Consider the following 14763-nt stretch of genomic DNA (forward strand, 5'->3'; position numbering starts at 1 on the left):
TTGACTGGCTTTAATCTTGGTAAATAACAAAGAAGATAATAGAAAATGCAGCAAAATTATGAACAAGCAATGCAGGGAAGATAAACAAATTGATATAAATATATGTTGTAAAAAGCTAAAAAATAATGAAAAAAATAGAAATTAAAAGCAAAATGTGGTAACAATTTGTGTATATATGATTATCAATCATTTAAAATCTGACAATATGAAATACTGGTTGATGTGTAGTGCAAGGGAGTTATCTGTGGATTTCTGGTAGAAGAGGTTGGTACAAAATACCTCTGGAGACTGTTTTGTCAATATCAAGCAAATTTGAATGAATACACAATATATTTCTCATCAATTTTGTTGCTAACCATAAACACCTGATAATCTTTCATACACATGTACATAGGAGACATGCATGTCAATCCTTGTAGAAAATGGTTACAACCAATCTTAAGGCCCATCAATAGGATAATGGATAAATACAATTTAATACTATCATAAGTGAGTGCTAATCATTAATGAATATGAAGTAAATTCACAAATATAATACAGGAAAAATAGAATAATTATTTCAATATGATGCTTACACAAAGTTATTTTTTATTTTATCAATGGTAGAAGCAATTTTTAATGAGTGGTTACCCTGTGCCTAGAATTATGCATTTTACACAGTGCCTTAAAATAGTCCATAAAGCTAGGTACATTTGTTTTCGTAAGAAATTTGAGGGTAAGAGAACAAAGGCAATAATTTCTCTGACATTGGCCATAGAGACATTTTTCTAGATACATCTTCTAAGGCAAGAGAAACAGAAGCAAAAATAAATTATTGGGACTATATCAAAATAAAAAGCTTTTGCACAACAAAGGAGACTATCAACAAAACAAAACAAAACAAATCTACTGAATGGGAGAAGATATTTGCAAATAATATATTCGATAAGAGGTTAAGATCCAAAATATGTAAGAACTTACACACCTCAACACCAAAAAAGAAACAATCCAATTAAAAAATGGGACAATCTGAATAGACATTTCTCCAAAGATGACATACAAATGGCCAACAGACAAATGGAGAGATGCTCAGCATCACTAATCATCAGGAAGATGCAAATCAAAACCACAATGAGATATCACCTTACACCTGTTAGAATGGTCAAAATAAAAAAGACAAGAAAAAACAAGTGTTGGTGAGGATGTGAAGAAAAAGGAGACCTTGTGCAATGTTGGTGGGGATGTACATTGCTACACCTACTGTGTAAAATAGTATGAGGGTTCTTCAAACAATTAAAAACAGAATTACCATATGATCTAACAATTCCACTACCAAGTATTTACCCAAAGAAAATGAAAATACCAATTTGAAAAGATATATGTCTCTATGTTTATTGCAGCATTATTTACAATAGCCAAGATATTGAAGCAACCTGTGTCCACTAATTGATGAATGGATAAGGAAGATGTGAAACACACATACTGGAATATTATGCAGCCATGAGAAATGATGACATCTTCCCATTTGCACCAACATGAAAGGAGAGTATTATGCTAAGTGAAATAAGTCAGCCTGAGAAAAACAAATACCATAGGATTTCACTCAAATATGGAATCTAAAAAATAAAATGAATAACAAACAAAAAACAGAATCAGAATATTCATAAATACAGAGAACAAGGTGACAACTGCCAGAGGGAAGGGGGGTGGAAGGGTGGGCTAAACAGATGAAGGGGAGTGGGAGATACAGACATCCAGGTATGGAGTGAATCAGTAATGGGAATAAGAGACACAGCGTAAGTAATATAGTTGATGATACTGTAACAGTGCTGTATGGTGACAGATGGTAGCTACAGTGGTGGAGAGCACTGAATAACATACACAGTGAAACTTGTTTCATACACAGTCTAATCACTATGTTGTATACTTGAAACCATCATAACATTTTGTGTCAGTTATGCTCAAATTAAAAAATTTAAATAAAAAGAAATTTGAGGGTAAGAAAGCTTAAAAACAAAGATAATCAAGTGTAAACAGCTCTTCTAAATTACATCACTATCAAATAACAGATTTACAGTCAAATATGAGGTCTATTCCCTGAACCTATGCTCTCAATCACTTTTGTGTGGTGTTTGCAAGTAAATTATCATGCTTTATTTTCTTATTTAATTATTTGCATCATATATAAATTATTTACATGTTCAGCGTGATAACCTTTCATTAGTTATATGTGTTGAGAGTATCTTTACACTATTTGTGATATGTTTGTGTGTGCAGTTTGTGCTAAAATTATGTATGTATGGGTATATATGAAATATGTACTTATATATTGGTATATATATATATATTATATTGATATAGTTATAGATGAGAAGAAGGGGGAGGAGGAAGAGAACTAAAGTGATGTTGACTGCACCCTGGGACCTGAATTTTACTGGTGTTTGTTTTGTTTTTGTTTTTTTAACCCATCAATCACTAACATGTAGATATGTACCTCTTTATTACCACCCAAAGGAAATACGGAAATGCCAGGGTTGAAGGTCAGGTAAAATATGGTAAGTAAATTAATTGAACTTTCACTGAAGTCCAATATTTACTGAAGTTAGGATGGTAAGAGAATTGATGACGGTCAGAGAGTGGGACATTTGAAACTAAGATTGTGGAGGCACTGAACTTTACGGTATTGATAAATCTGAGTATCTGGCAATAAGTGTCCCCATGTAAGTTGAAGATGAAATCCTGGAATAAGAGGAGGTGATGGAAATGAGAAGTTTGGTTCTAGACAGGTCATTTTCATGGTTATTGAATCACAAAATACAATGACAGGAGTAATGTGGACAAAAGTAACAATAATCCAAAAGCTAAAATCTCCAAGTTCAAAGAATGGGAGTATGTCATAGAGAGGTACATGGCTGTAAAATGTATATTGGGTGATATAATCTTATTATATGAGATCAAAAGCTGGAGGAGAAATGAAACATAGAATAGAAACAGCAATAAATATATAGAGTTTATTTTGATCTTCTTGTTAAATACCGGTGGTATGCGTATTATGACAGTAAAAAAAAAAATGGCCTTACTTAAAAGTCTACAAGGAGCACTTAGTGTAGAGCCAGGTTTAACTTACATTAAAAAGAGAATTCAGCAGTCACAGAATTTGAGAATATGAAGACTTGTTGAAGACTGAAACTTTTGTTCTGGAGGGTAAAGTGACAGAGTTTAAAGGGTGTCTGGAGAAAAGTAAATGTAAAAACAGTGCATGAGGATTACAGTTGGGTGAAAGAGGTGCCTTGGGAATTCTGAGAGTTTTCTTAATAATTTATGTGGAAGGAATGGAAGGTATAGATTAAAAGAGAAGTTCTCCAGGCAGATATACTGGTGGAGAGCCTATAACAATCGTTTTGGAAAAGGTGAGGAGTACCTTGCCAGGAGTATTCAGCATTGTGGGATTTCAATTTAATTATTGCCAGTGGAAGGACAGGCTTCTTCATGAGAGTAGTTTTTCATTCTCTTTCTTCCATCCTAGATATATTTTTGAAGATGTATATTGTCCCTCAGATGATGTTAGGTGATTAGTAGAGAGTGGTAAACAAACCATTTTTGGTGTTCTCCTTTATAATGGTGAAAGAGAATGAGAAATGCATGGGGATTGAGAATAAGAAAATCTTTAAGAAAACTGTCACTGTTTGTTTCTGTTAATATTAGATTTTTTTTCAATGTATTCAAAGCAATGGGGATAGCATCAGAATAAAAAATATTTTGGTCTTAAAGCTGGGTTCAAAAACAAACTTCATTTTTTAGGTGGTAAGTTTTAAGTTGGGAATTCCAAGACGAAAGTATCTTAAAGCTTAAACTGGCAGTGATGTGGAATGGATTGAAGGGGGAAGAGACCACTAGCAAGAGGGAGGCTGTGCATAGCCTGTGTTTGAAGTAAACTAAGTGGTTGCAATGGGAATAAATTGAGAAAACATTAGAAAACCATTGCGGAGAGCTGATAGGACATGGTGAGAACATTTCACATGGACATAAAATTAGGACAGCTGTGGAGCTGCACTGTTCTACGATTTCCAAAGTCATTTGGAATAGATTTGTTTAACAATAATGGAAAATTTGTGTCTGTGTTCCGAAGAGACTAAATTTTTCTTAATTGACTAAAGCTTTGCATTAGGTTTTTAAAACTTGGGAAACATTTGTTTTATTAAAAATAAAATTTGCAATAAGATTTGGTAAGACGTGAGGTGTTTTTTGTGAAGTATGTTATTATTGCCACCATTTAGCAGCTTGTTAGTTAGATAGTAATTCTCAAAAAAAAAATCAGTTTTGGAGTGCATTACTCAGTCCTGAAGGATATTTTCCTGGGAAAAACATGGTATTATGCTGCACAAATAGAACTTTTTAACGAGCTCTTTTTTATTTCACTTTGGTTTTATAGTTATTGAAAGCATTGATTTTATGGGGTTTCAAAATTATTATTCCTGCTGCTACATTATAAATAGAAAGTACATTAGTCTGAGTCACAGACCTAACTTTGTTAAATTGGTTAATTGCAATATAGTATGCACAGCTTGAATGTGAAAAAAATTATAATTTGCATATATATGTTAAACAAAAAATAAACCTAACAATTCTTAGAAGCTGAAGGAAAATATTATAGGGCATATATACAAGATTTATTCTAACAAATTATTAATCCTACATATACAATATTTACCCAATTTTCCCTGTGAATTGTGGACACGGTGAATGCATTTCTAAATTAATACTTGCTAAGCAAAATCTGAAGATCTTAAGTCAAATTTGTGTGGGGGTGCTAATGAAACTTGTCTTTAATTAGAACTGTCTCAGTTAATCTTTGTATATGTTCTAGTACAGCAGAAAATATTTTGAAAGTAGGTGGTTTTATAAGTCAATTCAAAATCTGGTTCTACCACTTTCTAATTACTAGACCTCTTGCAATTATTTCTTTCTTCTAGTCTCCTCATTTGTAAACTAACGATAAGCCACATGTTCTACAAGTTTGCTTTCAAAATCAGTAGGAACATTCTATTTTATAACAGAGATCACAGCGCCTAGGATATGGTAAGCATATTAATGATACGATAGATCATACTTATTGAGCATCTATGTGTGAGTGAAAACAAAAAGTGTTTTACATACATTTTTGTAAAAAAATTCTTCAAAACAACTCTATGTGGAAAGTATTATTTCAGTTTTCACTTTAGAAATGAGGAAAGTGAAACTTAAATTTTTGTATAACCAGTTTAAAGCTACACTAAAAAAAAGTGAAACTAGGATACAAAATCAAGTCTGAATCAATCTTAGATTTAATAAAATTGATAGGTTGTCATGCCAATAAAATATATTCTCTCCATCTTCCATCTCTCTAAATTTTATATTCTAATTTTGAATAAGATATATATTCTACTTACCATCCTTAGATGAAAATATGTTTTGAAAGTCACATAGAAGAGGCAGAGTTGGTATTTTCCCAAAGTAGTTTTAAATGCTAAATGCTAGCTTGACTCTCCTTGGAATCCTAGGTTTCATTTTGTTCATACTTTTAGGTAACTTGTTAATATTCTACAGTTCTTGGTATTTTAGTTCCTGCCTTCTGACACATTTTTCCCTTTTGAGTTCCATATTATATTTAATTAAAATTTATATTCCTTTTTATAAGATGCAAATGATGTCACACTCTAGTGTCCACCTCAAAAATTTGTCTCAAACACTGTAGCTACAATGGACTCCTATCAAACTACTTGTATTTTCTTTAATATGCTTGTTGCTTTATGCTTCTATGTATTATCATCTTGTCACTTAACTAACTCATTAAACACTTCCTGACTTAACTAAAGGAATAAAAATAAGAAAGTGTATAAAATTCTTGACACCTTGCCTAGTACCTACTACCTGCTTTTTATGTATTTTCTCTTGTACTATAAGGACATAATTTTGTTGGCATCTTTGCCTCCTTGCTTTCTCTGACTTGAAAATTTGTCCAGACTGGTCATTTTCACCACATCCATTGTTACCACATTAGTCCAAGCCAAGATAATTATCTTTCATCTGAATGAAAGGGGTTTCTTCTTAGCTAATCTGCCATACTCAACCTTTACAGTCTTTCAGGTTTTTTTTTTTTTTCAAATGACAGCAAGAGTGATCCTGTTAAAACTCACAGAAATGGAAATTGCCTCCTCAGAATACTGATTAATGCTCCCTTGACTTCCCATCCCATGTACTATAGTTTTCTTTCTCCTCCCTCCTCACTGCTCATCTGTTTCTCTCTCTCTCACTCTGTTCCTGTTAAAATAACTTTTGTGTTTCTAGTTATATTCTTTGCTCATTTCTTTATTGTTTCTTTTTAAAAAATTTTTTTTAACGTTTATTTATTTTTCAGACAGAGAGAGACAGAGCATGAACGGGGGAGGGTCAGAGAGAGGGAGACACAGAATCTGAAACAGGCTCCAGGCTCTGAGCTGTCAGCACAAAGCCCGACACGGGGCTTGAACTCACAGACCGCAAGATCCTGACCTGAGCTGAAGTCGGCCGCTTAACCGACTGAGCCACCCAGGCGCCCCTATTGTTTCTTTTTTTTTTTTAATTTTTTTTTTCAACGTTTATTTATTTTTCAGACAGAGAGAGACAGAGCATGAACGGGGGAGGGTCAGAGAGAGGGAGACACAGAATCTGAAACAGGCTCCAGGCTCTGAGCCATCAGCCCAGAGCCTGACGCGGGGCTCAAACTCACGGAACGCGAGATTGTGACCTGGCTGAAGTCGGATGCTTAACCGACTGCGCCACCCAGGCGCCCCTATTGTTTCTTTTTTTAATCAGTGTATAAGTAGGGTTTCATTCTTGTCTCTTTCATAATAGTGGCAACAGTTTTCCATAATGATTTGTTTACTTCTTTTATGTTTGATTTACAATGAATTTTTGATGTGTTGCCCTTTTTTGGTGGTGGGGGGCAGTGAAAATGCAATTGACTATGTTATACTGTGACTTCTATAATTCTCCAAATGTATAATTTCAAATTTGATGTTATAAAATAATTCTAATAAATTGATTTCATTAAGAACCATTAACTCTCCACCTAAGTCCTTACTGCTGACTCTTACAAAGTTGTATATCAATGTCATGAATTGACAAAGGAATGGATTAAATATGTCATGATTCTAAACCAGTTTCCATGTACAAAGCATACAATAGTCATTTATATTCCTTTGTCTCTTCTTTTATTCTTTAATAAATCATGGTATTCGAATTTGAAAGTCACTGGAATTTGAAGAGCAAACTACCAATGAGGAAGAACATACATGGAAGTAGGTTCCACAGCTGTCTTGAAATTCTTCTGGAGTCATTGGCTATCTCCTAAATTGCATAAGCTCAGTGAAACTACAAGAACCTCTCTCTCTGCCCACCCCCCCCCAAAGAAAAAAACAAATTGGAACAAAAATAAAATCTACTATTTCTACATTTATTTATTTAACACCCTGGCTTATTCAAGAAAGAATAGCACAAGAAAGAGAAATATGTAAAATAAGACTGGAGAAGATAAAAAAATAGTAATTAAAATATTCAAGAAACATATTCATTATGTGCAGGTAATAATTATTTAGCTAAAAAATAACAAAGTTTCACTAATTACTAGAAATAAGTTAGCAAGGTTGTTAAAAGCAAAGTCAATATACAAAGATCAATTGTATATTATGTATACTAGAAATAAACAAAAAATTAAAAACATTTCAGGGAAATGTAATTAGAATCCAATAGAAAACAAACACCCACCAGAAAGGCTAAAATTAAGAAGAATTTCAGGGTGCCTGTGTGCTCAGTTGGTTAAGCGTCTGACTTTGGTTCAGGTCATGATCTCATGGTTCATGAGTTCAAGCCCTGGATTGGGCTCTGTGCTGACAGCTTGGAGGAGTCTGGAGCCTGCTTTGGATTCTGTGTCTTCCTCTCTCTGCCCCTCCCCCACTCACACCCTAGAATGGTACAATTGCTCTGAAATACTGAGTGGCCTTACTAAAGCTAAGTATATGTTTACACAATAAATCAGCAGTTCCCATTCTGAATCAGAAATGCTTACTTCTATCCACCAAAACAAAAACATTCAGAAATATTTACAATGGTTTTATTTGTAATAGTCACAACTGGAAACAATTGCCCCTTAAAGATAGAATAGGTAAATATATTGTGATATATTTTTATTTAAGAATATTACAGAGCAATAGAGAAGAATGAACTCCTGACATGCAGCTTGGATAAATCTCATAGGCAGAACTTTTAGGGAAAGAATTACGAATGATTTGTAATTTGTAATTTCAATTATATATAAGTTCAAAAGCAGACTAAAGTAACCTATGGTAAGAGTGAGAAGAAGAATTACCATTGTGGGTTTATTATTTGATAGTTTTCTGGTATGGAAATACTCTACTTTTTTCTCTGGTTGGTAGTTGCGTATGTATATACTTACATAAATGTTTTCCAAATGTGAACTTAAGAATTATAAAATATAGGGGCACCTGGGTGGTTCAGTTGGTTGAGCATCTGACTTCAGCTCAGGTCATGATCTCATGGTTGATGGGTTCAGGACCCATGTGGGGCTCTGTGCTGACAGCTCAGAGTCTGGAGCCTGCTTTGGATTCTGTGTTTCCCTCTCTCTCTGCTCCTCTACCACTCATTCTCCGTCTCTCTCTCTCAAAGATAAATAAACATTAAAAAATAATAAAATAAAAAAATAATTATAAAATGTATTTAATTTTTATCACAATAAAATAATTAGTGTCCAAAAATAGGTCACCTGGCATTGCTTTCCTTTTTCCTTACTTGGCAATATATATCTACCTACACTCTCGTTCTGCAGAAATATGCAGGGAAGTAGAATGCTGTTATTATGTCACTGGTACTACATTAGTTTTATCAAGAATATGAAGGAAAAATGACGGTTTATCTAAATTAACAAATAAATATATACACATTTACTAGAATAATCTTGCTAGAATTCTTGGATTCCAGCTCACTCATAGGTCACTGAAAATTTTTAATACAGAAGGGACTCTGGACTTCTCACTTTGACTCCTCTTGAAGATGTCTTTTGACCCTCTCTACCTCCAGATGCTGGAGCATCCAAGGGCTTTTCCCAAGATCCTCTAAAATGGGGACAAATGAAGTATTTTTTAAATATCAAATTATGAATACAAACAACTCATTTTGCTTATGTTTTTCCCCCATAAGTAGTGAGGGAATACAACTACATAAATTTGCCATTAATTCTGAAAAGGTCATTTTATTTTTATAATCCCCTGAATATTTTAACTAAAACATTTAAGACTACTTAACTTAATAAAATGTATGCGCATTAAAAAGGAAAGAAAATATATGATTTCTGTTCCAACCAATGTTATTTTAAAAGGAATGGACATAGTGCTTATGAAAGATGAGCAAAACTGACCAAAAATAATAGAAACTATAAATGATCTTATTCATGCGCTAAGAATTTACATTCAATATCTTTGCATTATATTCCTATTTATATTATAGGTTTTCTTGGTAAGTTATCCTCTCTCTTTCCTACATTTTGTTTATAAATAAAAACATTTATTCTTTTCATTTACTGAGCTGGTGTTGGTGGTACAGTCTATGGCTATGGAAAAGAGTAATTGACTAGGTCTGAAACAAAATATTTTAAGTTTATTTATTTTGAGAAAGAGAGTGAGACAAGGAGAGAGAAAGTGCATGGGGGTGGGGCAGGAAGAGAGAATCCTAAGCAGGCTCTGTGCTGACAGCGCAGAGCCTGAAGCAGGTTCAATCTCACAAACTGGGAGATCATGACCAGAGCCAAAATCAAGAGTTGGGCACTTCACCAACTGAGCCACCCAGGTACTCCTCAAACAAGTTTTAACCTAACCTCATTAGCATTGCACTATCCTTACCAGACAACTCACAGACAATAAGATGATGCCAACGTCAGCCAAGACATATTCACAATATGAGTGCCTACTACTGGAGAACTAGAGTCTTCAATTTTTTAGATGGAAAATACTACATGGAGACAGATTATTCATTTGATTGAGAAATTGAAGCTCCTATACATTATATAAAGGAAGAAATGAAGTGAAAAATACTGGTGTGATTATAAAATAAAGATCTAATTGGGGATTAGTATAAAATGGTTGTTGGGGAGAAAATAAGACTTATGTGGAATTCTAATGACTACCAATAATAGATTTAGATATAATAGGCAAGGAGGATATTTGAAATAGCAGCTAAGTCCTATAGCATGGCTGATGGTTAGGGGAAAAGACATTCACATTTATTGGCCACTTTCTATTATATAGGTGTGATAAAAGCATTAATCAAACACAGAAGAGTGATTTTTACAAAACATGGTAATGTCCTTTACCTCGCTAGAACAAAAATATAAACCTCTAATATCAAGACAGAATAATTGATTTTTCTTGATAAAATTATTAATTTACTAATGAATTGGCAATATTGTTTCAGTCACAGTATAACTGAAGGACTGTTCTTTCTTGAGAATAATTTGACATATTATTCGCTTGCTTTCATTTGTTTTGAAAATATTGAAATTTAATCAGAAAATTTAAAATAATAAAGCATCTAAATCATATAATAATTGGGTAAAGATACAGCCAAAGTTTCCTTACATTTAAAAACAATACTCCAGGGGCGCCTGTGTGGCGCAGTCGGTTAAGCGTCTGACTTCAGCCAGGTCACAATCTCGCGGTCTGTGAGTTGGAGCCCTGCGTCGGGCTCTGGGCTGATGGCTCAGAGCCTGGAGCCTGTTTCAGATTCTGTGTCTCCCTCTGTCTCTGCCCCTCCCCCGTTCATGCTCTGTCTCTCTCTGTCCCCAAAAAAATAAACGTTGAAAAAAAAATTAAACAAACAAACAAACAAACAAAAAAAAACAATAGTCCATAGGGGCACCCGGTGGCTCAGTGGGTTGAGTGTCCAGCTTCAGCTCAGGTCATGATCTCACCGTTTGTGAGTTCAAGCCCCGCGTCAGGCTTTGTGCTGAAGGCTCAGAGCCTGGAGCCTGTTTCGGATTCTGTGTCTCCCTCTCTCTCTGCTCCTCCCCGCTCGTTCTATGCCTCTGTCTCTGTCTCTTTCTCTCAAAAATAAACATTAAAAAATTAAAAAAAAATACTCCATAAATGAAAGCTATGAGTTACAGTCAGTAAATAAAAATACAGTAATAATTGGGAAGATTAAGAAAAATACAAAAGTAATAATGATTGAAAGTATTTAAAACGCTAAGATAATGGGGGCACCTGGGTGGCTCAGTTGGTTGAGCATCTGACTTAACGCTCAGGTAGGTCATGATCTCATTGGTCCGTGAATCTGAGCCCCACATGGGGCTCTGTGCTGACAGCTCAGAGCCTGGAGCCTGCTTCAGATTCTGTGTCTCCCTCTCTCTGCCCCTCCACAACTCATGCTCTGTTTCTCTCTCTCTGTGTGTCAAAAATAAATAAACTTAAAAAAATCTAAGATAATGTATGTACTTAACTTGCTTTGTTCTTTACAATTCTTTGAGGTAAGTACTTGTCATAGATGTACTTTCCAGGAGATTAACATGTAGGAAATATAATAGAGTCTTCTCTGGGGGGGGGGGGGAGAAAAAAAAACACCTGTAGGAAGGCAGGAAGGAAGTAGAAATGAGTAGGGAGAGAACGTGAGCTGAGATGCTCAGTAATTTCTGTGAGAAGCTCTAATGCTGCAATGTCATTTCATAACTGTATCCCTGGGTGAGTGGTAGGGTCTTTGTATCCCCACCAGAAAAGTAATTGGATGCCTCTGATGGAGATATAACTGGAAAAGGTGGTTCTTTCAACCAAAAAAAATTCTCAGTAACTGAAAGAAAATAAGTAAGAGGAACACTAAATTCACATTGGCCTTTTATCTATCCTGACAGTATCATTGAGAGGTAGAGTCCAAACTGAGCACTAAGTGAAAGAGGCAACAACCAGATGGATCTGCTGAAGCATCTGAAACTTGCAGGGAGCATTCTAGAGAGAAAGAAGCAGCTCCGAGGAGGGGCCCCAAATTCAGGGTGGGGGGCAGGTTTCCCAATGTTTACTTGGCTAAGAGTTGGACTGAACATGAAGAGGATAAAAGTCTGTCAGGCTTCTAAAGTGATGAAAATGGGAAAAGGAACTTGATGTGACATAGTGCCGGAATTCTGGCCCAACCATAGGGGAGAAACTTTATTAATTCCCAAAACACTCAATGCAGACACCAGAAATACCACACATTAGGAGTAAGAATACTACAAACCTTATAAAAACTAAATCAAAACATGGAAAGAAGGAAAGTTGTCTGGGGATTAAAATTTTGCAAGAAAGATACTTCACATCGTTTAAAGAAAGACAGCATAATCCAGATCCCAAATATAATTCAAATATAATTCAGATGGGAAAAGAAAGTCAAGGAAATTCAAGTAAGTCTTTCTGATGTAATAAAATAATTGATGAGAAGTGCTTTGGCAATATGTAGGAATATATCAAGTGGTCTGATGTTCATGTCCCAGAATAAGAGAATGGGAAAAAAAGGCAGGAAAAATATTTAAAGACATAATGGCTTAAAATTTCCAATTTTTAGTGCAAAAAGTCAATATATACATTCCAGAAGCTCAGTGAACTCAAATAGACCCAATATGGTGAAGCAAAACAAACAAGAAAAAGAGAGAGAGAGAGAGAGAAGCAAAGAGAGGTGGGAAGTAAGAAAAGAAGGGAAACTACCAACCCAGATTCTGTACCCAGTAAAAATACCTTGTAAAAAAATGAGAATGAAATAAAACAAATTTCAGAAAAATAAAAAATGAATACTAATGAAAAATCTTCATGCTGAACACAAATGAAAATACTTTTTTTAAATTTTTTTTTCAATGTTTTTTTATTTTTTTTATTTTTGGGACAGAGAGAGACAGAGCATGAACGGGGGAGGGGCAGAGAGAGAGGGAGACACAGAATCGGAAACAGGCTCCAGGCTCCGAGCCATCAGCCCAGAGCCTGACGCGGGGCTCGAACTCACGGACCGCGAGATCGTGACCTGGCTGAAGTCGGACGCTTAACCGACTGTGCCGCCCAGGCGCCCCGAAAAAATTTTTTGACAGAAAACTGACTCCACAGGAAATAATGAAGAGCACTAGCAACTATCAACATATGCTAAATATAAAAGACTGAATTTTCCCCTTAATTTGCTCAAATGTCAATATCTGTCTAAAGTAAAAATTGTATCATTATAAAAGTATGACTTATAAGTATATAAAAGTAAACTCTGTGATAATAATACCAAAGGATAGTTGAGAAAGTGGAATTAAATTCTTGCAATACTCTTATATTTGTGAAGTATGAATTGTGAAGAATAAAGTGTGAACTAGTGATACAGAAATTCTAATTCCCAAGAATAAACATTTTAATAGCCAGTCCAATGCCAAAAAATGCAATTGAAAGAAAATTTAGCTGATAAGCCAATGTAGAAATGAAATATAATAAAGAGCTAATTTATAAAATAATGAAATAAGGGGTGCCTGGGTGGTTCAGTCAGTTAAGTGTTCAACTTCGGCTCAGGTCATGATCTCACGGCTTGTGAGTTTGAGCCCTGCGGCAGGTTCTGTCCTGAGAGCTCAGAACCTGGAGCCTTCTTCAGATTCTGTGTCCCTCTCTCACTCTGCCCCTCCCCACTCATGCTCTGTCTCTGTATCTGTCTCTCTCTCAAGTATAAACATTAATAATACTTATTAATAAAAAAATAAAATGAAATAAAATAAAAATAAGTAATAAAAATAATCTGGAACAGAGAAATAAAACCAAGTTTAGCAAAAGGAAAAAAAAATAGCAAGATAAGTACATTAACATCAATACCTATCAAAGACAAAATTAAGTGATACCTAAGAAATAACTTAAATGTAAGGCCATTAAAATGACTCAATTCAAAATGTAGTACAACCAGTTTGTAAACCTCTAGGCAGTTTTTAAACAATTCAAATGTAGACCTATCCAATTACCCAGAAATTCTACTCCTATGTGTATACTCAAGATAGCAGAATACTTGTATCCACATAATGATTTAAACAAGAATGTTCACAATTTTATTCATAATACCCTAAAGACTCAAAACAGTCTGACTGTTTTCTTAATAGACAGAATAGGGTATATTGATATAATGGATTAGTATGTAGAAATAAAAGACTAAACTACTGATATACATCAACATGGATGGGTTTTAGAGCATTATTTTCTTAAATAAAAGAAGTGAAAAAAAGGATGTATATAATTTTGTGTTACCATTTATATGAATTTCAGTAATGGACAGATGGAATCTATGATTTTAAAAATTAAGTATAGGGGCGCCTGTGTGGTTCAGTCGGTCGAGTGTCCGACTTTGGCTCAGGTCATGATCTCCTGGTTTGTGGGTTTCTGCCCCGCATCGGGCTCTGTGCTGATAGCCCAGGGTCTGGAGCCTGCTTCAGATTCTGTGTCTCTCCATCTCTCGGCCCTTCCCCTGCTCATGCTCAGTGTCTCTCTGTGTCTCAATAATAAATAAACGTTAAGAAAATTTTTTAATTAAGTATAGTTGTCTTTTGGGGGTACCTGGCTGGTTCAGTCAGTTGAGCACAGGACTTCCGCTCAGGTCATGATCTCCCAGTTCATGAGTTTGAGCCCCACGTGGGGCTCTGTGCTTACAGCTCAGAGCCTAGATCCTGCTTTGGCTTCTGTGTCTCCCTCTTTCTCTGCTCCTTCCCTGCGTGCACTTTGTCTCTTT

The sequence above is a fragment of the Acinonyx jubatus genome, chromosome F2, assembly GCF_027475565.1.
Source record: "Acinonyx jubatus isolate Ajub_Pintada_27869175 chromosome F2, VMU_Ajub_asm_v1.0, whole genome shotgun sequence".
Lineage (NCBI taxonomy): Eukaryota > Metazoa > Chordata > Mammalia > Carnivora > Felidae > Acinonyx > Acinonyx jubatus.